At 41.5% G+C, this 25,155-nt stretch overlaps 1 protein-coding gene across 20 annotated transcripts in view; it reads left to right on the top strand.

The window, feature by feature from the left end:
• The window catches only part of MAP2 (microtubule associated protein 2), a 270,997-nt gene that overhangs the window by 73,314 nt on the left and 172,528 nt on the right, over nucleotides 1-25,155 (top strand). For 18 of the 20 annotated variants that reach the window (XM_087706477.1, XM_087706574.1, XM_087706539.1 and 15 more), the window contains exon 3: nucleotides 11,966-12,038. The exons of the other annotated variants lie outside the window; for them this stretch is intronic. The gene's annotated coding sequence lies outside the window, so the exon portion shown is untranslated. The remainder of the gene's footprint in view (nucleotides 1-11,965; nucleotides 12,039-25,155) is intronic. 20 annotated transcript variants of the gene reach the window in all.

Below are 25,155 nucleotides of genomic sequence, written 5' to 3'. Positions count from 1 at the left end.
GCCGCCCAATCCTGAAGGACTCCGGGCGGTTTACAGAAAATAAGTTTTAAGAGAAGGGTTAAAAGCAAACAGAGGAAAGCGGATTAAAAGAAACACAACATGCACCCAGTCTAATCAGGGCTGGACCTCGGTCAGGAGGTCAACAGCCCCAAGCCTGCCGGAATAGCCAGGTTTTGATGAGGCCAGGCCATGAGAGTGGGTAGGGTCCGTATCTCTGGGGGTAGCTCATTCCATAGGGCCGGAGCAGCTACAGAGAAGGCCCTCCAGCCGACATTGTCTAGCTGATGGCACCTGGAGAAGACCCACCCTGTACGATCTTATCGGTCGTTGGGAGGTGTTATAGGTGCTACCTGGTTAAACAGTTGTACCTGTGAGAAGGATCTCAGTGTCCTAGTGGACGTCACTTGTATGAGCAAGTAATTTTCTGCAGGTGCCCAAAAAGCCAATGTAGTCCTAAGCTGCATCAACAGAGGAATAGATCAAGATCACATAAAGTAATAGTACCACTTTCTAGTGCACTGCTAAGTATTGCATCCAATTCTGGTCACCACAATACAAAAAAGATGCTGAGATTCTAGAAAGAATGCGGAGAAGAACTGCAAACATAATAAGAAGTTTGGAGACTAAATTGTACAATAAACGATTGTTGGAACTAGGTGTATCTAATCTAACAAAGAGAAGGAATAAGGGTGACATGATAGCAGCTTTCCAATATTTGAGAGACTTTCACAAGGAAAATAGGATCAACTTATTCACCAAAGCATCTGAATAAGGACAAGGAGTAATGGATGGAGGATTATTAAAGAGATATCCAACCTAGAACTAAGCGCAAATTTCCTGATAGTGAGAACAATTAATTAATGGAATGGCTTACCTCCAGAAGTTGTGGGTGCTACCCACTGGAAATTTTCAAGAAGAGTTTTGACAGCCATTTTGTCCACAATGGTATAAGGCAATGGGGAGATTCAGCTGGTTCGTACTGGTTCACGCAAACCGGTAGCTAATTTTCTGAGCAGTTCGGCGAACTGGCTGTTGGAAGAAATCTTCCAACAGGCTTTTCTTTTACCCACCAGGGTTAACCCTGTCAGGAAGGCAGGAAGGAGACATTCTGGTGTGCCTGTGTGTGTTGTTTCTAGCCTAATCCTTATCTATATTATTGCCCTGCTTAAGTGTTTTCAGAAACTGCCTCTGGGTTAAGCCTTGTTACATTGTAACAGCCCTTATCTGTTCTTGGCAGTATGCCCAGACTTTCTGTAGCCTGAGTGGCTTCTCTGGAGTTTTTCTTTCCCTTTGCTGCAGTGGTAGGTTTCAATTTTTTTTAGAACCTGTAGGTGTGGCCTGCTTTGTGGGAGTGGCTTGCTGGCCATGTGACTGAGTGGGAGTGGCTTGCCAGCCATGTGACTGGGAGGGGGTGGCCAACTTGTAAAATGTGGTGAAACTCCCTTAACAACGCTCTTGCTTAGCAACCAAAATGTTGGCTCAGAAACTCTGGCACTCGAAGCACACAAGTCTTAAAGCTGTCAAGTTACAAGACCCTTGCACCCCTAACACGTTAGAAAAAAAACCAGGCGTGTTCAAACTTGACAGCTTTAAGACTTGTGGACTTCAACTCCCAGAATTCCTCCTCCAATCATGTTGCCTCAGGAACTCTGGCATTGAAGTGTGCAAGTCTTAAAGCTGTCAAGTTACAAGATCCTTGCACCCCTAACCCTTTAGAAAAAACCCCCAGGGGTGTTCAAACTTGACAGCTTTAAGACTTGTGGATTTCAACTTCCAGAATTCCTCCTCTCGCTCTTCATCTTGATGATGTCCGGACTGGCAGAGGGGAGGGATCTGTAACCAGTTCTAAACGGCACTGTAGATTTGTGGAACCTCTTCTATAGAAGAGGTTAGAACTGGCAGGAACCCACCCCTCCTTTGCTGGTACTTTTATTCTGGGGCTTGGGAGGAGAGACAGGTTGGATTAAGGGTTATTTACATAAGGGTTGGCATAGTCATAGAAGAAATGGCTGAGAGGCAGAATGCAAGCTTGGCACTCTGCCTGATTTTCTTACTGCCTTTCGAGTTTCGAGTTTCATTTTATTTATATGCCGCCCTATTCCCAGCGGGACTCAGGGCGGCACACAAAACCCAAGGAGGGGAAGGGAAACACAAAAACTACACAAAAAGTACAGGGCATATAAAACGACTAACAGCCACACGATTCGAGAGGGGAAGGGAACTCATCGACCCCAGGCCTGCTGACACAGCCAGGTTTTAATGGCTTTTCAGAAGGCCTGGAGAGAGGTGAGGTTCGAATCTCTGTGGGGAGCTCATTCTAAAGGGCCGGAGCCGCCACAGAGAAGGCCCTCCCCCTCCCCCGTGGCCAGATGACATTGGCTAGTAGACGGAACCTGGAGGAGGCCTAATCTGTGTGATCTAATGGGTCTTTGGGAGGTAATTGGCAGCAGGCGGTCTCTCAAGTACCCAGGTCCAATACCATGAAGGGCTTTATAAGTGACGACAAGCACTTTGAAGCGTATCCGCGACCAAGCAGCTCGCGGAGGATAGGTGTAACGTGGGTGTACCGAGGTGCACCCACGATCGCTCACGTGGCTGCATTCTGGATGAGCTGAAGTCTCCGAATGCTCTTCAAGGGCTGCCCCATGTAGAGCGCATTGCAGTAGTTCTGGGGGCATGCAATCTTTTCTTAAATCTTGATGACTTCCTTAGGATAGCTTGTGAGGTGAGTGAGAGCAGTTGGTGTCTTTAAGTAATGCAAAAGGATCTAACTTTTTTTTGCTTCTTTTTTTGCTTCTCCTGGGTGGGAAAGGGTTCTTAGTCAGTTCACTGAGCCCAGGTGTCTCTTTTGTCTATGGAGATTCTTCAGTCATCCTGGTCATGGTTGTCCCAAACATGCTTTTTTTCAAGAGGCAACTGGACATTCTTGGTTTCCAGAAGTCCAGTTGCCTCTTGAAAAAGCACATTTGGGACAGGAGTCTCTTGCGTTGCTTCAGAGTGGCCAAGGCACATGATTGTTCACCGATAGTAAGTGGATCCTCCTTCCAGTTCATTTTAGTTTTCTCTCATGATAATAAGGCTTAGTAACATGGCACCAATTGCAAAAAGTTAGCACCCACCTCTTTCCTAGAAGAATGAAATATTTTGAGAAAGATTAAAAAGGAAGAATATACTTCCCTAGACGAGAAATGGGGAAACGTGTTTTCTTAGAGGGAGAAAGCAGTCCCCACCTTTCTTGGTAGCCCACAGCAGATGTCAGCACTTAAGAGATAAAGAGATAGATAGCTCTATTCATAGGCAAAAATGTCCTGCGGCAAGGTCTGAACGAAGGCAGAATGGGGTTAGCCCTCACTCAAGATCCAAAACAGGAGGAAAGACATTAAGACGCAATAGGAATCGCCCAACACCCTTTCAGCCATGTGGTTCTACTTCATCATTAAAGCATCTTTCCAATCAGCCTCCACGTTTCCAGTGCCTTTCTCCCAGATAGAAATTGAATCCGATGGATACTTCTTCCAACACAGGCTTGAAATTTATTTAGATGTGGCATCTAAATAATTTATTGGGATCCTGACAAGCTTGGGAGGGCAGAGACTTGAACCTGGTTCCCCTATAGACTTTGTTAATTTGTCTCTTTGGCTTGGCATTTTGTAGCCAAAGTATGTCCACCCACTTTTTGGAGGGCTTAAATGACCTTTCTGCTAAAGGGTTTCACTTTATGAGCAAGAGTTGGCTGCTGATAGTTATTGTTGCATTTTAACTATTTTAATTCTTCAAGGTGCTTTGGCACCCTGCCTGGTTTGTAACTTTGTAAGGTATTGCTGATGAAAAGGAAGATATTCAGACAGAATGGTTTAGGTTTCTGTTGTGGCCCAGCAGGAGCCGTTGGAGCTGCCACCAGACTCCGACAGCGAGGGGCCCTCTGAGTCGGCTCTGGAGGATGTGGAGGACCCTGGACAGGGTTCCGACTCCGAGCAGGGCACAGAGAGGCTAGTTGACCACCAGGAGGCGCCTGAGCCTTGGACCAGTGGGGAGGAGACAAGGGAGTGTGATCCAGGCATCAGCAGTGGGGAGGAGCTAAGGGCATTGTTCCTAGATGCCCGGCACTGAAGAGCTAATAGGCGTCAGGAACACTTGCGCAGTTACAGGAGGTAATTGCACTCGGCTGGTGGTAATTAGGCTCCTCTCCAGACTATAAAAGGAATGCTTGTGCACACGCCCCTTTTGCAGAAGTCAACGTGTTAACTAATGTTGGAGAACAGTACTGTGAGCCTGGCAGGCTGGATTGCTGCCAAGGCTTATCTGTGCCGGATTGCTGCCAAGGACCTGTCTGTCTGTTAATAAATTCCGTAAAGTATCTTTGGCTCGGAGTGTTTTGGTGTGGGACGAGGGGGGTCAGAACAGGTTTCCATGATGACTGTAACCATTGATCTCCAGTGTGTGTTCTGCCATTTCTAATCTGATTGGCATTTAGGGGAGCTTTTTGCAAGCAAAGAAGCTTTTTGTATTTTTATACAGGTAATCCTTGATTTACAACAGTTCATTTAGTGACTATTCAAAGTTACAATGGCACTGAAACAAGTGACTTATGACCATTTTTCATACTTATGACCAAGGTAATGAGAGGCTGGGTGAGATGAAGTGACAATGAGTTGGCCACGCCCAGCCAGTCATATGACCACCCAGCCCCACCTATCCAGGTAATCATTTATTTGTAATTTGTAATTTTAATAGATTTGTATGCCGCCCAATCCCGAAGGACTCCGGGCGGCTTACATAAAAGCAATTTTAAAAAAATATTAGAAAAGATTAAAACACAAGACAGAACGACTTAAAAACAGAAACACAACATGCACTCAATTTTAATGGGGCTGAAGTTCAGTCAAGATCAACAGCCCCAGGCCTGCCGGAACAGCCAGGTCTTAACAGACTTACGGAAGGCCAGGAGAGTGGGGAGGGTCCGGATCTCAGGTGGTAGATCGTTCCAAAGGGCCGGAGCCGCAACAGAGAAGGCTCTCCCCCGAGGAGCTGCCAGACGGCATTGCGTGGCCAACGATACCCCGAGAAGGCCTGCCCTGTGCGATCTTATTGGACGCTGGGAGGTATGTTTCAGGAGGCAGTCACGGAGATATCCAAGTCCTAGGCCATGTAGGGGTTTATAGGTAATAACCAGCACCTTGAAGCGTGTCCGGAGACCGATGGGAAGCCAGTGCAGCTCACGGAGGATAGGTGTAACATGGGTGTACCTAGGTACACCCAGTATCGCTCGCGCAGCTGCATTCTGGACCAATTGTAGTCTCCGAACACTCTTCAGGGGCAGCCCCATGTAGAGCGCATTACAGTAGTCATTAAGGCAGAGAACCAGTTAAATTATTTGAATCGCACCACTGGTATAGAGTCTTCTACTTGACAAGGGGTTGGACTAGAAGACCTCCAAAGTCCCTTCCAACCCTGTATTTCTATGTTCTTTGATGGCAAGAAAGCATGCTTGGCATGTATTTTCTAATTATAAAGAGGGTGTTAAATTAAAACAAAAAGGAGAATGGAAAAAGTCTAGAACCAAATATATAAGCAAGATCTTTCCATATGCACAGTGCACAACATATGGCAAAACAGGGAGAACTAATGACCCTAATTTAGAAAGACAAATATATATATTTTCTGAGGTTTTCCCGGGTATTTGTATGTAGGTCTTTGGTTATTCGAGAAAGCCCGAATAGCCAAAGACAGACATAGATAGATAGATAGATAGATAGATAGATAGATAGATAGATAGATAGTGTCACAATCCCTTGGAATGAGCCGATAGACAGAGAATGGAAACAGTAGGCCCATATTTGGGCATACCAGGGGTTGTGACACAATACATACCTATTTCCCTGGCCTAGCTGATAAAAGAAGAGAGCCTGTGGCTTAGTGGCTAATATAACTGCCTGATATGTAATACAGCCCAAGTTCTATTCCCAGTAAGGGTATGGCTAAATAGCTTGAAATAGATCTATACTAGTCTCCCTTTATTTATTTATTTATTTATTTATCAGCACAAATGCAACACATAGGCATCATTGCTGGGATGGTATTTATGCTTTTGCATAGCATAGGAAATAATAATTTTTTTAAAAAAAAAACCAAACCGAATCAAAATAACGAAATGTTATACATGGGGGGAAAGCATACTTTGCATAAATTCAGGGATCAAAACCTGGTAATTCTGTTTAAAATGTGAAAGGATAAAAAGAGGAGCAACCATGGACATTTATTGTAGATTACCTATACAGATAGAAAATAGGGACGAGGCCTTTCTGAATCAGATGCCCACCCTTTCTATTTATTTTTATTTATTTATACAATTTATTTTCATGTTATTGTATTTATTAAATGATTATTTTATTGTGATGTTGGGACATTTTTATTATCCAGGTAACTGCTTAGACCTGATCCTTGAAAAAAGTGAAACTGTTGTTATTGCCAATTTTGATTATTGCCAATCCTTAATACAGTGGGTTTCTCAACCTTGGCAACTTGAAGATGTCTGGACTTCAACTCCCAGAATTCCCCAGCCAGCATCGCTGGCTGGGGAATTCTGGGAGTTGAAGTCCGGACATCTTCAGTGAGAAACACTGCCTTAATAAACCAAAGACATTACAAAGCATCTGCTCTGGCTAGATTCCGTGGACTCCCTCTAGTGGTCATAGATGGTAAATGCCTGCACATTGCCCCCTGCAAATCACACTCCCCCATGATTCCCACGCTACAGAGCTTGTCCCATTGCCCTGCAATTTCTATTTCAATTTCTGTGATATATTAATTTGGCCTCTCATGAAAGATCTCCCAGGAAGATACAACCATTAGTACCTCTCCTACTTCCTAACGGATCACAAGATCACTATTACCCATAATATAGTTAAAATACTACCTCAGACAGCAAATTATTATGTGTTAACATTGCATTGTCTCCTCTCATTTTCATTTTAAACCTTTTTAACCTCTTTTAATTGAGATGGGCAGCACACAAATCTAATACATATACATACATACATACATACATACATACATACATACATACATACATACATACATACATACATACCAGGGGTGGGTTTCAACCGGTTCGCGGCGGTCCCCGCGAACCGGTTGGTCAGCGAACCCGGAAGTAAGTAACTTCAGGGAATGGTGAAGGGCCCACCCGCCCGCCCGCGTTCCTTACCCGGTTTTGACGAGTTCTGCGCTTCCACGCATGCGCAGGACGCATACAGCGCCTGCGCGATCCTCCAGGAGCAGCTGGAGCATCGCACAGACGCTAGTATGTGTATTCCAACCGAACCAGTTGGAACAGGGCGAGAAACCCACCCCTGATGCATACATACATACCAGTGACGTGCGATGAGGTTTATGGCTGGTGAGGCACTGACACAGTGGTGGATTTCAAATTTTTTTTAGACTTGTGGACTTGTGGAATGATCATAAAATGCCTAAAGTCAGACTAGATGAGGCACGTCGTTCTCCTGCCTCCTCCTGTAGGGGGCGCTTTTTAAGAGTCTTTTTTAAACAGTTAAGCACTAAGCAGAGTCATCCACTGTGACTCTGGCAGCAACTAGCTCAGCCTGACCTCAGCAGCTCTTGCCTTTTTCCTTTTACATTTTCTTTTCTTTTCATGATGACAGTGGTGAGGCTCTGCCTCCCCTGACTGTACGTCCCTGATACATACATACATACATACATACATACATACATACATACATACATACATACACATTGATATCTTTATGATCTATGAAGAACTTTATGTACAATTCATACTTGTCTAGTCTTAGGTTGTAATAAAGTTTACCAACCTTCCTACTAGCGTAAATATGTGTAAAGGTGCTATGGAAAATGTATAATTCAACATTTGGAAACCAGACTTCAGGGTGAGGATTGATGGTGTGTTAGATATAGCAATAGCAATAGCAGTTAGACTTATATACCGCTTCATAGGGCTTTCAGCCCCCTCTAAGCGGTTTACAGAGTCAGCATATTGCCCCCAACAACAATCCGGGTCCTCATTTTACCCACCTCGGAAGGATGGAAGGCCGAGTCAACCCTGAGCCGGTGAGATTTGAACCGCCGAACTGCAGATAACAGTCAGCTGAAGTGGCCTGCACTCTACTCACTGCGCCACCTCGGCTCTTCACTATAAGCAACTCCAGGAGCAGGGACAGCACTGCCCTGAAATTGCTGGCCAGTTCTGGGTGACAAAAATCTCTTCAGAGGAATAATAGATGGTTAGGAATTTACCCATTTGCTCCTTGGGATTATTACTGCTCCTCCCAAGGAAACCACAGGAATTGAGTTTCTTGTGGTCAATGGAAAGTTGAAGATTTACAGTTGAACTGCTGCAAAGGACCTGGGTACTTGAGAGACCGCCTGCTGCCAATTACCTCCCAAAGACCCATTAGATCGCACAGGGTTGGCCTCCTCCGGATTCCGTCTACCAGCCAATGCCATCTGGCTACTACCCGGGGGAGGGCCTTCTCTGTGGCAGCTCCGGCCCTTTGGAACGAACTCCCCGCGGAGATTCGGACCCTCACCTCTCTCCAGGCCTTCCGAAAAGCCGTCAAAACCTGGCTGTGTCGGCAGGCCTGGGGGTGATGAGTTCCCTCCCCTCTCGACCTGTGTGGCTGTGTGGCTGTTGGTTATTTTAAATGCTTGTTTTGTACTTTGTGTTCCCTTTCCCCCTTGAGTTGTTCGCCGCCCTGAGTCCCGTTGGGAATAGGGCGGCATATAAATAAAACAAATCTCAATCTCAATCTCAAGTCTTAATGGACATTTGACCAGCAAAAGCCTTACTGACTTAATCACCTTTGGACTTAATTTATGACTTAAGAGAGATATTCCATATGGCAATGAAGATCAAAGTTTCTTGGTGAGTGTCTTCTTTTTGAAATTAAGAAAGGGAAGAAAAAACGACTCTTTTAAAGGATTTTAATTTAAAAGCAAAATGCTTAATGGGAAAGATCCAAGAAATAAAGGAAATAAAGGGGGCAATGGTTTTTTTTTTTTTTTAAAGAACAGATTTATTTTTTTCCTGATGAAAGTCCCTTTGAAAATAGCAGGAGTAATTAGACTAACAGATTGGACCTTCCTGAGAATGCCGATTGCTTATTATTAAGGACAGGAGATAATTGGTGGATTTTACAAAACAAGATGATATGAGCTAAACTGTGAGAACTGTAACTACAGAGAGCTAATTGGGATCGAAGCGCTAAAGATAGAGATAGGAAAACAGAAAAAAGGAATACCTTGCCTTTTACATTCACCAAGTAATCCACATACTTTCAGTTTAGCACAATGGCAATCACAAGAAAAACTGCTAATTTAGGAGAAAGACTCAGGGCCTCATTAGAACTCATTAGAACAACTCAAGGGTACAACAACTTGAGGATTTCACCAGAGTTATTTGAGAAAATGTTTGAAGAATTTGCCAAAAAGATGACTACAGTGGTTAAAAAGGAAGTGGAAAAGGATTTGCTGAAATAAGTAATAATAATAAGAAAAGTGATTAAGAAAATTGAAGAATCTGTACGTTGTATGTCTGTTGGCTACAGATTTAAAAGAAATTGCTGTATTGAGAAAGTAGAAGTTTTGGAAACTAAGAAAGTATAATTAGAGAAATGGAGAAAGATTTGGATAATTGGGGTTTATTCAAACTGAGAGAAAAAGAACTTTGTTGAAGATTTACAACATTTTCAGAACAACGTGGAGAACATATTAGACTAAAGTTCTTAAGTGTCTGTCTAATTTTTTGGATCGGGAGGAAGACAAATTGATTTGCAGAGATTGATAAGGTTTATAGTACTAATATACATTTTGCAAAATTGACTTTTGCTAAAATCTCAGCCTAACTATGGTATGGATTATAAATGCTTAACAAGGAATATAAATAAGAGTAAATGTTCCCGAAAATGGGAAAAGAATCATTATTTGGAAAAGTTAAAACAAGATGTGATTTTTTTTAACAAGAAACACTTATTAGGAAAAATGTAAAATATTTAAGTCAGAAAATATGGAATTTATTTTAGCAAAATTGAAAAAAAATAGAGTTGTATTGTATATAAATCCTCAACCTTTGTATATATCTTCAACTGATGACTGATAACCCATGGAATGGGTGTTAATCTTATGCGAAGGGATCAATGGGTAATATGTGGTTAAAAGAGTTGAAATTTTTATTGTGTTATGATCTAAAAGACTTTTTGTTAAATGAAGTATGTAACATTTATTTATAATATAAAGTGTTGGTATAATATGACAGAGAAATTATCTAGAAAGTATTTCAAATATTTATTGAAAATGTGGACAACATGAAGGGACATCTTATACTTGGTGGACATGTAAAAAAGCTACAAAATGGATTCACACACATACATTGATGCAGGGGATTTTAAACATTAATAATGTTTAATAAAGTGGTGTGCTGCTTTTAAATCTATCTTTTCTTTTTTCCTATATTTTTGTTTTGTTTTATTTTATTTCTGTATTTGTAAGCCGCCCAGAGTCCTAGGGGCTGGGCGGCATATAAATTTTATTAAATTCAAATTCAATAATTTAATTGATGTCAGAATATTCACTTTAAGGGCTAATGGATAAACAGTTAGAAAAAAAGGCATGGAAGATTATTTCATTATATGATAATTACAGTGCGATTATAATATACAAAAAAAAAATGAAAGGTTCAATACTATGGAGGGATGGTTGGTGAAATTGATAGATCTAGCTGAGATTAATAAATTAACTTCTTTGATTAGAGAAAAGACATTGTCTAAATTTATTGGTCACTAGAAACCTTTTTCTCTGTTTTCTATATTTCTTTCATTTCTTTCATTCTTTCTGTTTTCTTTTCTTCCTTTATATTCAATTGTATTAGTTTTTTTAAAAAGTTTAATTTAATTAGATTAATTAAATTGGGTTCCGGCAGTCACTACGGCTGGTTTACTTGTGGGTGCTTCACTATAAAAATTGCTCTGCGCATGCACAGAAGCAAGAAACAAGATGGTGGTCCCTATGTCACTGCCTGGAGAACCAGTTCGGGGGCGTGGCAGGCCTGGGTCACTGCTGCTTCCAGTGACCCAGGCCGCCAAACCACTACTGGTATATAAATCTTTGCTATAAGTTTTAATTTAGACCAATTACTAACTCACCCCATGTACTAATCTAATGCATCAAAGCTATGAAGTTCAGAATATATCTATCTATCTATCTATCTATCTATCTATCTATCTATCTATCTATCTATCTATCTATCTATCTATCTATCTATCATCTATCTATCTATCTATCTATCTATCTATCTATCTATCTATCTATCTATCTACCTACCTACCTACCTACCTACCTACCTACCTACCTACCTACCTACCTACCTATCTATCTATCTATCTATCATCTATCTATCATCTATCTCTATCTATCTCTCTATCTCTCTATCTCTCTATCTCTCTATCTCTCTCTCTCTCTCTCTCTCTCTCTCTCTCTCTCTATCTATCTATCTATCTATCTATCATCTATCTATCTATCTATCTATCTATCTATCTATCTATCTATCTATCTATCTATCTATCTATCATCTCTCTCTCTCATATTTCTATCTACATAAATTTACTATCTAATTTATGTTTGAATGCATTGCAAGAACAACTATGGATATTATTATCCTGTCCAAAAACAGATTTTGATAGATTTAAACATATGTTAAGCATCGAAAGGGGAAACTCAACGTTCTTTATAAGTCAAATAATGTATGAGAAGCTACCATTGAGCTTCACTTTGGGGTTGGAAAGGCACATACAAATTCTTGCCCCATTTAATAAACCCTCTGAGAAATATAGCTATGTATGTATACACATAGATGCATGTATGGTTCTATATAATGTCTGCAGATTTTATCAAAAAGGGGCCTCAACTTTTGTCTGTTTCTTCTCCCCAGCCAGCCCTGAGAGAGTTTTAGGTGGAGTGCGTCCTGGAATCACCTCAGTTTCCGATAACAACCTATTGAAAGGGTAAGCAATTCCCTTGGGGCCTGATTTGCACTACACAGTCGTTCTCAATATGGGTACGATGGCATGCACACATTAATATTTATTAGGCATTTCAGGTTTCAATTATGCCTAGAATTCTGGAACAAGATTCAGTGGCAGATCATTACTGTAGCCCCGAAGTTATGAAAATGATGACTGGAGAAAATCTAGTTATTTCTACGGTCAAGAAATGCAAGACATTTTCACTAGAATTGTAATTTTGGTTTTTGTAGTTCTGTAATGAAGAGTTACAGATTTGAATAGTTACCCATTAAACCCACACAGTATGCTCTAATATGTTAGAGCAGTGTTTCTCAACCTTGGCCACTTGAAGATGTCCGGATTTCAACTCCCAGAATTCCCCAGCCAGCATTCGCTGGCTGGGGGATTCTGGGAGTTGAAGTCCGGACATCTTCAAGTGGCCAAGGTTGAGAAACACCGTGGCACGACAAAACCGCGCTCGACTAAGCCGCGCCCGATTAAACCGCGTCGCTGACGTCATCAACAGGGCGACAACAGCGAGCGCAGAGAAAGAAGGGCGCTTTAAATAGCGCTTAGAAAGCAAGCCGATTCAACTTAAGGTAAGGGTTAGGTTTAGGGTTAGCTTTAGGGTTAGGTTTAGGGTTACGTTAAGGGTTAGGGTTAGGTTTAGGGTTAGGTTAAGGGTTAGGGTTAGGTTTAGGGTTAGGTTAAGGGTTAGGATTAGGTTTAGGGTTAGGTTAAGGGTTAGGTTTAGGGTTAGGTTAAGGGTTAGGTTTAGGATTAGGTTTAGGGGGGTTAGGTTTAGGTTTAGGGGTTAATTTTAGGTTTAGCGTTTACAGCGTGCTTCTGTCTCCGCACTGTTGTTGCCCTGTTGATGACGTCAGCTACGCAGTTTCGTCGAGCGCGGTTTAGTTGAACGCGGTTTTGTGGTGGAACCGAGAAACACTGTGTTAGAGTAAGTGGCCAAAGAGAAAAGTACTGTATTGTAAGGTGTGAAAATTGTGCACATATGCTTTGCCCGAGGTAACATCTGTTAACTGAGGCTTATCAAATCAGAATCTCTGTTAAATGCACAGATATGTGCATGGATATTTAGACACATTAAGCAAGTGAAACTCTCTTTCTCCACAACACAATGCATAAATAATTGCTTAGCATAACACACACTGCAGCCAAGAGAGCTAGCAAATGCAGGGAGGCCGAAATAATAGCAATTACTGTAACAAACGCATACGGGCAAATTCCTGCATTTGAAATTTTATAATACCAATTGTTTATGTTTAAAATATTGTAATGAAACTAGTTGTTCACCTCAGGCTAAAGCCCACGGGAGAATTAGGAGATCGACTTATGTTATTGCTACGTTAGTTTCTCAAGAGTCGTGTTGAGCAGAATTGCCAAAACTCAGGTTCATCTTTCGGTGTAACTTTAACATTAAATCATATAAAGTATTTCTCTTCACTCAATGTAATAATAATAAACCGAACAGGTTATGATGAGCAAGTGTGTACATACAGGCACAATTGTATGAAGTAGTAGAACAAAAGAATCACAGCTTTTTTCTACCCTTCTTATTATTTTCAGCACATTCTATCTAATGCAGTGTTTCTCAACCTTGGCAACTTGAAGATGTCTGGACTTGAAGTCCCAGAATTCCCCAGCCAGCGCATGCGCTGGCTGGGGAATTCTGGGACTTCAAGTCCAGACATCTTCAAGTTGCCAAGGTTGAGAAACACTGATCTAATGTTACAGAGTTTAAAAATAATAGCTTATCAGAGACCACTTCAGACTGACAATTTTTACACATCCGGCAATAATGCATTTCAGGGACTTATTCCACCATCTCGTTAAATTAACTTCATTCATGCTTTTGTGTATCTGCTTCTAAGATGCATAACAGAGACTATGGTACAGTTGTCAATTAATCAAGGCAAGCCTGTCTTTATACATGACAACCAAGCCATGTTTGAATTTGGGTAACATGGAAAAGAAATGAATAACATCTGTAATACTCTCTGGTCTATGAGTACACATGGTTATGTAGGTCCTGGCCATAAACAGACTTAAGGTGACACTTTTTGGCACCAATAGTGCAACAGCAACAGCAGAAGCAGCAGCAGCAGCAACAACAACAGAAATTGTGCAAAAACAAGCAAAGAAAATCAAGAATTGGAACGTCCCTGGTTTAGGGTTGCATGGATTCTGATTGAAATAACTAACAAGTTTCCATGAAAGATTAGCAAACCAATATATACTAGGTTAGATACGATGTGTTAGATTTCAATGTGACTTCACATGTATACTGTTTTTCTTTAATTTCTCTGTAAAAATAGGATAAGTTAAGGACATTGACATATAGTGGAAATACACCAAGGAGCGGAGGAGTGGGAAAGAAGAAAGATGGGCAGAGAGGGATGGGAGAGAGGGTGGGGGGGGAAGTTGAGAAGGAAGGGAGGGAGTGGATCAGGAGAGAGGAGTGGTAGAGGGGGAGGGGAAGTAGGGTAGAGGGGAATGATGGAGGGAAGATAGAAAGTTGGAGGGGGTGGAAGAAAGAGGTGTATGGAGAGGAGAAGAGGTATATTTGATTTTGATTTTGATTTTATTAATATTTATAGGCCGCCCTTTTCCCTGAGGGGACTCAGGGCGGCTTACATAAAATAAGGAAGGGGGAGTACAGACAATAGACGCAAACAATACATAGAAGTAAAATAGTAAGCAACATTCATTCATCATTCGGGTGGGGACAGATTATCTTTAGCCCCAGGCCTGACAGGCTAGCCAGGTCTTAAGGGCTGCGCGGAAGGTCTGGAGGGTGGTGAGGGTACGAATCTCCACGGGGAGATCGTTCCAAAGGGTCGGAGCTACTACTGAAAAGGCTCTCCTCCGTGTGGTTGCCAGTCGGCACTGACTGGCAGATGGAACTCGGAGGAGGCCTAATCTATGTGATCTAATTGGTCGCAGGGAGGTAATTGGCAGGAGGCGGTCTCTCAAGTACATTGGGTTTCTATTGTTTGGGGTGTTGTTGACAAGAGGAATTGCTGTGATTATTGTTTAATGTTGTATGGCGTTGGCTATGCACAGTATATATGTGAGTGTATGAAAATGAAAAAATGGAAAATAAAAAACATTATCTAGGAAAAAAAAAGAAAGATTAGCAAACCAGATGAATCAGGTTTTAGAAACACCAGAACCTGAAAAATGGCTAACAATTGGAAGAATTGTTTGGATTCAGAAGGATAAAACTAAAAATTACAGGCTAATCACTTACCTGCCAACAACATACAAATTACTTACCAGCATTATTGCGAACCAAATTTATTAATAGCTAGAAAACAAAGGCTTTGCTGCCTATAGAACCAAAGGGGTGCTGCAAAAATTCAAGAGGAACTAACGACCAGCTGATGATTGATAAACTGGTTTTTGAGGAGTTCAAAGAAAAGACGAACACATTTGTTCATGGCCTGGATTGATAAGAAAGCATTTTGATTCCGATCCACACAGCTGGATTGAGAAATGCTTAGACATTTTTGAAATTAGCAGCAACATCTAGAAATCCCTGAGGACCTCCATGAAGCTATGGCAAACTAAGGTGATGGCCTGTGGAGATAAAAATTGGTGAAGTTGAAATCAAACAAGTAATCTTCCAAGGAGACTCACTGTCACTTCGGACGGCACCTAAGAGCCGAGGTGGCGCAGTGGGTAGAGTACAGTACTGCAGGCCACTTCAGCTGACTGCTAGTTCAGCAGGTCAGCGGTTCAAATCTCACCGGCTCAAGGTTGACTCAGCCTTCCATCCTTCCGAGATGGTTAAACTGAGGACCCGGATTGTTGTTGGGGGCGATATGCTGACTCTATAAACCTCTTAGAGAGGGCTGAAAGCCTTATGAAGCGGTATATAAGTCTAACTGCTATTGCTATTGCTATTGTTATTTGTACTTTTGATGGCGCCACTAGCAATAGCACTTAGACTTATATAACATTTCACAGTGCTTCACAGACCACTCTAAGTGGTTTACAGAGTCAGCATATTGCCCTCAACAATCTGGCTCCCTATTTTACCCACCTCTGAAGGATGTAAAGCTGAGTCAACCCTGAGCTGGTGAGATTTGAACTGCCAAATTGTTAGCAGCCAGCAGTCAGCAGAAGTAGCCCGCAGTACCGCATTCTAACCACTGCGCCACCACTTTGAACCAAACAAACTGTAGCTATGCTTAAAAAGGATTGAAACTTTCCCATTTGCTCTACATCAGTGGTTCCCAAACTTGGCAATTTTAAGACTTGTGGACTTCAACTCCCAGAATTCTCCAGCCAGCAGACCTGGGAGTTGAAGTCCACAAGTCTTAAAGTTGCCAAGTTTGGGAACCACTGCTCTACCTGGAAAAACAAAAACTGAATTAAGCTTACTACTGAAATGGACTGAGGAGTTTAGCAGAGACATTGAAGTGCAATTTGGCATTGACAAATGTGCAACAATTGCTGTTAAGGCAAGAAAAATAATTGAAGATGATGGATTTGAACTTGATAATGTAGAGGTGATAAAAGCAGTAACACCAGAAGAAGGGTACAAGTACTTAAGAGTTTTGGAAGCTTCTGGCCTGTTGCACAACCAAGTCAAGGAAGCTACTTCAACAAAATACATAAAGTGAGTCCAGAGAATCTTGAGATTAAAGCTGGGTGGAGAAAATATCATAAAGCCAATTAACTCCTGGGCAGTGCCTGTAATATAATACTCAGCTGGAATAATTGATGAGTCTCAGCTAGAACTTGATAACTTGGATCAAAAGACAAGAAAACTAATGACAATGCACCATGATCTGCACCCAAAAAATATATCATATTAATTGAGTGTACTTGCCTATATCTCAGGATGGAAGAGGACTCTTACAGGAGAAATGAACTATGGAAGAAGAAAGACGTGGTGTCACGACTCCTTCACTTAAAAACCAAGAAAGAAACCACTCAACTCCATGTTTCAGAATTAAGTGTACTTTTACTGATTATAAACGATGAGAAGCAAAGCAAAGCTGGATCTGAGCAAAAGAGCGCGAAAGCAATAGATCTCAATACATGATTGAGTCCCCTCCCCTTGGTACCCCAGTCCACAATCCAATCAATAGCAATAGCAATAGCAGTTAGACTTATATACCGCTTCATAGGGCTTTCAGCCCTCTCTAAGCGGTTTACAGAGTCAGCATATTGCCCCCAACAACAATCCGGGTCCTCATTTTACCCATCTCGGAAGGATGGAAGGCTGAGTCAACCCTGAGCCGCTGAGATTTGAACAGCCGAACTGCAGAACTGCAGTCAGCTGAAGTAGCCTGCAGTGCTGCATTTAACCACTGCGCCACCTCAGCTCTCAATCATATATCACCACAACTGTCAGATGGGAAACATCTTCAAAAATCATCATCAGGTTGGAATGCTGGACAGTTGGCCTTGGCGGGAAACTCCCCTCCTTTCCTCATGCGCAAACGAATGGTGAGAACCACTCCCAATTAACAGTCCTCCTGCACAGATTATTTCCCCCACCCAAATACCATGCCCCCCCTCCCCGTTTCAATGGCAGCCGAAAAGCAAGCAATAAAACAGAGGCTGACAGGTGTCTTAAATGACCTCATAAAAAAAGCAAAAGAGATGAACAAGGGAAACAAGATTCTGGGGTACTTTTGGATCCAAACAGACAGATAGTTGGCTTACAACATATCTGACATTACTGTTGAGGAAAAGAAAAAAGTTTGGTTCATTGATATTGCAATACCAGGTGATGCACAAATTGAGGAGGAAGAGCTAGAAAAAAAAACCCCAAATATTGTGAATTGCAAATTGAAATTGAGTAATTATGGAGGAAGAAATAGTACCGATAGTAATAGGAGCCCTTGGAGCAATACCCAAAGGGTTGCCTAGATACATGGAAATTTTGAACTTATTAGATTTGAATATCCTGACTTTGCAAAAGAAAAATCACCCACCTTACTCGGAACTGCCTGTATATTCAAATGACTTGAACTGTTTGGTTTTTATCAGTCCCAGACTGTGAATTGAGTTGAAGATTATTATTATTATAATATAATTATCAGTGGTGATACTGATAGACTTTACCTGCCCTGAAAATCAGGTGGCAGAGGATTATTACAAGTGAAGCAAACAGTTGAAGAAGAAAAACATGCACTGGCTGATTATTTAAAAGAAAGTCAAGAACATCTATTAATCGAAGTAAAGAACAAAAATCTACTGAAGGCCCAACAGACGAAACAAGAATACAGAAAAGATGTGATAAAATCAAGAATGGAGAGTTGGCAGAACAAAGCACTGCATGGCCAATTTCTGGAAAAAATAAAAGATAAAGTGGACAGTGAACAAACTTGGTTATGGTTAACAACAGGTACATTAAAGAAAGAAACAGAGTCGCTAATCCTGGCTGCGCAAGAACAAGCTATCTGCACAAATGCCATTAAGGCCAAAATCGAAAAATCCTCTGATGATGCCAAATGCAGACTTTGCAAAGAAGCTGATGAAACTGTTGATCACATACTCAGCTGCTGTAAAAAAATCGCGGAGACTGATTGTAAATTGCGGCACAATTCAGTAGCACAAATGATCCATTGGAATTTGTGCAAAAATTATAATATTAAAGCAGCAACAAACTGGTGGGAACGTCAGCCTGAAAAAGTCACCGAAAATCAGATGGTCAAGATCTTGTGGGATTTCCGTATACAAACGGACAAAATACTGGCGCATAATACACCAGACATAACACTGGTTGAGAAAAATAAGGTTACAATCATAGACATCGCAATACCAGGTGATAGCAGGGTCGCCGAGAAGGAACATGAAAAAAAATAGCAAAATACCAGGGCTTAAAAATTGAAATCCAACGATTATGGCACAAACCAGCAGTGGTAATTCCAGTGGTAATTGGCACACTGGGTGCTATTCCGAAAGCACTGGAATTACATTTAAAACAGTTAAAAATTGACAAAATCACCATCAGTCAAATGCAAAAAGCCGCACTGCTTGGATCTGCACGCATATTACGAAAATACGTTACGACGTCCTAGGCCCCTGGGTGGGGCCCGACTAGTAACCAATGCCAAATCCGGCGAAACAACTGGCCACTGTGATACAATTGTATAATAATAATAATAATAATAGGTAATCGGCACACTGGGTGCTATTCCAAAAGCACTGGAATTACATTTAAAACAGTTAAAAATTGACAAAATCACCATCAGTCAAATGCAAAAAGCCGCACTGCTTGGATCTGCACGCATATTACGAAAATACGTTACGACGTCCTAGGCCCCTGGGTGGGGCCCGACTAGTAACCAATGCCAAATCCGGTGAAACAACTGGCCGCTGTGATACAATTGTATAATAATAATAATAATAATAGGTAATCGGCACACTGGGTGCTATTCCAAAAGCACTGGAATTACATTTAAAACAGTTAAAAATTGACAAAATCACCATCAGTCAAATGCAGAAAGCCGCATTGCTTGGATCTGCACGCATATTACGAAAATACGTTACGACGTCCTAGGCCCCTGGGTGGGGCCCGACTAGTAACCAATGCCAAATCCGGTGAAACAACTGGCCGCTGTGATACAATTGTATAATAATAATAATAGAAAAACTCATTTTTTTTCTTGGAATTATGTGTACATTAACGTTTGAAAAGTGGCAGCATGAGATTAGAAGACCCAGTACATGATGACCTCGGATTCAGATTAACATCTATGGGGTGAGATGGCTAGTATCTAAATTTAATAAAATAAATAAATAAGCACTTCCCCTGGAGTCAGCTGGATTTGGGAAGAAACGATTCAGGAGTTGGTTTTAAAATACCTTTATACTTGTATAATGTGAAATAACAAGGGGTGCTTTGAAAATCACTGTATGTTCTTCTGCTTTTGCTACTTCAGTGACACTCTGTTTTCTGGAGGCCTGAATATTTACTCTCAAGGTTTTTCTGCCTTCTCTTTTCCCAAAGGGCTAGCTATGCTAGTCTGTCATAATAAAGCACATAATACTACTGGCACAAGTAACACGGCTTGGCTGTTTTTTTGTTCCTTTTTAAAAATCTTCACTAGCTGTCAATATGATGAATGTGTTTAAGAGAAGAGCCTTGTAAAGCTCTCATCCCTTTGGTGATTTGGAATGCCATTAAAACTGATGATTCCACAGAGCTTTGAGAACAGATGTGAGATTTGGGGGCATCTCCTGCTCTGAGCGTGGAAACTGCAGATGTTTTGTGAGGCCTTTTTGGCTTTGTCATGTCAAGTATTATTTATCCTGCTTTTATATTTGAATGTTTGCATTTTGGAAACCACAGAGTCATGTTTGGATTAAAGAGACATATAGTTGAGGGCAAATAAGTATGTCAGTATCAGAGGTGGGTTCCTACCAGTTCGCACCAGTTCGGTAGAACCGGTTCGTCAAATCTACCGAACCAGTTAGAAGAGGTTCCACCAGAAAGTAGGTCACACCTACAGAAGAGGTTCCAAAAATTCTTGAAACCCACCATACACACACAGAGAGAGAGAGAGAGAGAGAGAGAGAGAGAGAGAGACAGACAGACAGAGACAGAGACAGAGAGAGACAGACAGAGAGAGAGAGAGAGAGAGAGAGAAAGAAAAAGAGAAAGAGAAAGAGAAAGAGAAAAAGAAAGAAAGGAAGGAAGAAAGAAATAAAGAAAAAAAGAAAAAAAGAAAAAGTGAGAGAGATGAAAGAAAATAAGGAAAAAGGGACAGAGAGACAAAAGGAAGGAAAGAGAGAGAGAGAGAGAGAGAGAGAGAGAGAGAGAGGGAGAGAGAGAACACATGGCCGGCAAGCCACTCCCACCAGGTCACATGGCCGGCAAGCCACTCCCACCAGGTCACATGGCCGGCAGGCAAGCCACTCCCACAAAAGAGGCCACACCCACCGAGTAGGTTCGAAATTTTTTTGAAACCCACCACTGTTAAGTATGTGCAGGTACATGCAAGCAGGAGGGAGAAACTCCACCCTGAACATTTAAGGAATTATCTTAAACATCCATTCTCTCTTTTCTTTAAAAAAAAAGTATTTTATTTTAAAAACATCTAGATGTAGACTTACGTTTTATAAAAAAACAAAAACAAAAGAGGCCTTGCTATGCTGTTTAAAACCTGTGCATTGCTTATTTCTTATAGATTTAACATTGTGTATGTATGTGTATTGAAGATAGAAGTATGTATCTTCAATACACATGGAAAGATAGACAGAGGTGGGTTTCAAATATCGGCGCTACTGGTTCGTTCGTGCTCGCGCGTGTGTGTCTCCCCCCCCCCCACCGCCACGACCGGTTCGGCTGATCCGGGACGAAACAAGAGCAACCCACCTCTGAAGATAGAGGTATATTTCTCTTAAGGCAGAATAAATGTGGAGAAAGGAAAACTCATCTGTTTCAGAAAATGTGAACTGCCACTTCCAGAATTTCTCTTACAGACTGGAAGAAAAATATTGTGGATACAAATTAGTCTCTGCTCTTCCAGTTTCATAAGTTGTGGATTTAAAATCAAATCCTCAAGCTTTGCTTTAAAACCTACCAGAGATACGTTGCAGAGAAAGATGAGATATCTGGGGAGATGCTTACCTGTTATTAAAGCCATGGAATTAGAGACTCTCAGCAAACTTGAGATTCCCTTCTTGGCCACTGCAATCATTCACTTCTGATCTGACACACTGGTGGCTTCCACTGGGTACTTGCTTAAATCTCGTTATACCATGTTCAGAACCAGGCTTTGGAATCAGTAGTTCATTATGGTGAATTATGTTAGCCTTGTCTGCATATGGAAGTTAAGCAGGATTAAGCTGGGTTAGTACTTGGACGAGAGACTTCAAGTGAATATTGGTATTGCTAAGCAGACTAGGAACTTGAAATATATCTAGGAAGAGGAAAACTGCAACTACGTGCCCATCATTGCCAAGAAAACTGCATGGATGCTTTCATCAAGTCCTCAAAAATGGAGCCTATATTGCTGTATAAATTCAAAATTTATCATAGGCGACCAAGTAATGGATGCAAAATACTTTTTCTAGATAATAGACATATAATTTCAGGGAAGTTCTTGGGAGCTGTAAACCATATTCATTTTTTTAAATCTAAAGGTAGGAAGACTGGACTATTTTTACTACCAAAAACAGTTGACCAATTTTCTGATCCCTATTGTATAGGCAAGCAGGGACTTCATGCCTTAGCTTATTTCTGGAAGCAGCTTGGGGAAACACGGTATTTTGTCAAGGGATGAATACCAGCAAACTAAATGGCGTCTCTGTGCCTGCTTTGAAAGAGATTGGATTATGGACAATCTCACTGTGTTCAAGGAGAGATAGAGGGATAGTGCAGTCTCCTTAACTGTATTTTTTGTCTTAGGCTTGATTGAAATGTTCAGTTGGGGCAGAATCGAGCACTCATTGGCACACTTGTCTTTTGAAATCTACTTTGCCAGCATACATCTCACACCAAATGAAAACAGGAATAGAATGACTAGACTGGAAGAGTCATTATTCATAAGGGAGAAGTCCATGGTTAGCACAGGGGCATCCCAACACTCAAAAAAAAAAATACGAGGAGAAAGAACATAGAAAGAAAGAATATAGATTTTGCTCTGTTGCGGAATCCTATATTGATCTAAACACTAGTCCTCACTGTTCCTCCCAGTTCCTTTTTGATTCATACAACAGTCACAAGAAGGTCTTTCTCTATTCTTAAATATACCTAGCTGGGTCTTCCTAATTTCATTTTGCTACTATTACTACTATTGCTACTACTAATCTTCTTTATCTTTCTCTCTACCATTTTTTAAAAAAGTGGTAGAAATGATGCTTCATTGTCAGGAGATGGTACTAGCAGGCTGTGATGTTCTCTTTTTGCTTACTGCCCGAAAACTGCCCAGTGTCATTTGGAGGCAGCCTCAGAAATGAAATTATAAAATAAATAAATAAATATGTGTAATATGTGTTCTGACCCCCACCCCTCGGCCCACACCAAAGCACTCCGAGCCAAAGATACTTTAAAGGAATTTATTAACAGACAGACAGGTCCTTGGCAGCAATCCAGCACAGACAAGCCTTGGCAGCAATCCAGCCTGCCAAGCTCACAATAATGTTCTCCAACATTAGTTCCTGCGTTGACTTCTGCAAAAGGGGCATGTGCACAAGCAGTCGTTTTATAGTTTGGAGAGGAGCCTAATGACCACCAGGTGAGTGCAATTGCCTCCTGTAACTGCGTAATTGTTCCTTACGCCTATTAGCTCTCCAGTGCCGGGCATCTAGGAACAACTCTCTTGGCTCCTCACCACTGCTGACGTCTGGATCACACTCCCTTGTATCCTCCCCACTGGTCCAAGGCTCAGGCGCCTCCTGGTGGCCAACCAGCCTCTCTGCGCCCTGCTCGGAGTCGGAACCCTGTCCAGGGTCCTCCACATCCTCCAGAGCCGACTCATAGGGCCCCTCGCTGTCAGAGTCTGGTGGCAGCTCCAACGGCTCCTGCTGGGCCACAACAAATATGGTCGCAAAGTCTTACTCTGTAGGTATACCAATTGTTTATTGATATTATTTTCTATAGAGAGCAAAAACCATGGCTTCACTAACTGTGGAGGACTTTATAGGTAGTGTCAAAAAACCCCAGAACAATCACAAAGAAACTGTTAACACCCCACACTCTTCTTAGGGAAAGTTGGCCACTGAGCCATCAGTAATGATTGTATGGAGCCCAGTCCTCATTTTCTTGACTATGACTATGGCAAAGCCTCCCAGATATTTGCTCACAACTCCAGGCTTGCAGTCCCCCCCCCCAAAGGCAATTTACAGGAAGGACTGCATTTAGGCAGGGACAGATACCCCTAAACTAAGGCTTATATTGTCCCTTTGATAATATTGGCCTTTATGGGTGGTACCTTCCATCCATACTATATTGACTACATCTCCAATAATTGCTTTACCAACCCCATCACTGCCACATCTATGAATTCACAGATTGACAGCAGAAGGAGAAATCAAATTCCTGTTTCATAAAGCGTGTACCATAAACTAACTCCCAGGATTAATCATTAGCATGAATCCCTGAGCAGGCTGTAATTAATCCCAAATCACCAGTTGCCATCAAATGCAGAGAAATTTAACATGCTGGAGTTGTTTCCACCAAAAGGCAAGGCTGTATTCTAGCTCCTTTACTTTTTAATATGTACATCGATTCAATAATTCAGACTCTCTCTCGTCTTCTAATCATCACTCTCCAATGTTTGAAGATTGTGCTATTCCAGCCTTGAAATATGCAGGCGATGTGTTAATTTTGTTTGTCTCTCAGGTGCAAACGAAAAGGGCACTGAGGACATTGGCTTCCTTTTGTCTAAACTCCAACACCCTTGTAATAAATTATCAAAAACTTTAAAGTGTTAGTGTTTGCATGCCACAACAGCAGTGGTGGGTTTCAAAAATTGTTCGAACCTACTCTGTGGGTGTGGCCTCCTTTGTGGGAGTGGCTTCAGGGGTAGCCTGAAAAGGTATAAACATTTAAAGACATAAAAAACACGACCATGTATCCCTGGATTCTAAAATTTGTACAATCCACTATTCTAGTCTACACCTCCACATGTGTCCATGTGTCAAAGCATGATCATTTTTGGCAAGGGAGATCCAAGTCATTGTTTACCAAAAGAATCTATACTGTCAATACAGTCTACAGTCTCCTTCTATTTTGCTCACTGAAAATGGGACGGGGGATTTTTTTCCAGACACTCAACAAGTTCATCCAGCCTTTAATGTTCAGGATGAGCACATGCTTTTTTAATTCAGTGAGCAGGTTAGTTCACTTCAATAGGCCTAAAGGATGCATACTTTTCTACTTTGATCTTCCCAACCTACAAGAGTTTCCTTGAGTCAATGACATCTGCCTCTCTTGTAGCGATTACATCAACTTGAAGGAATCCTGACCTCCTTTCCTGAAGTTCAAAAAAAGGGAGTGCTTTGATCTGAGGTGACACTTTTACTAAAAGTTGCATTGATCTCAACCAACCTTTATCCTCTGATCTTCTAGCCACACAATTACCATGCTTCTTAAAGCACTTAATATTAAAAGGCTACTAGCCATTTACAT

The sequence above is a fragment of the Thamnophis sirtalis genome, unplaced genomic scaffold (genome assembly GCF_051295495.1).
Source record: "Thamnophis sirtalis isolate CommonGarterSnake01/CBP01778 unplaced genomic scaffold, rThaSir2_p1.2 scaffold_1, whole genome shotgun sequence".
Taxonomy (NCBI): domain Eukaryota; kingdom Metazoa; phylum Chordata; class Lepidosauria; order Squamata; family Natricidae; genus Thamnophis; species Thamnophis sirtalis.
This window is presented reverse-complemented; position numbering and strand designations above follow the sequence as displayed.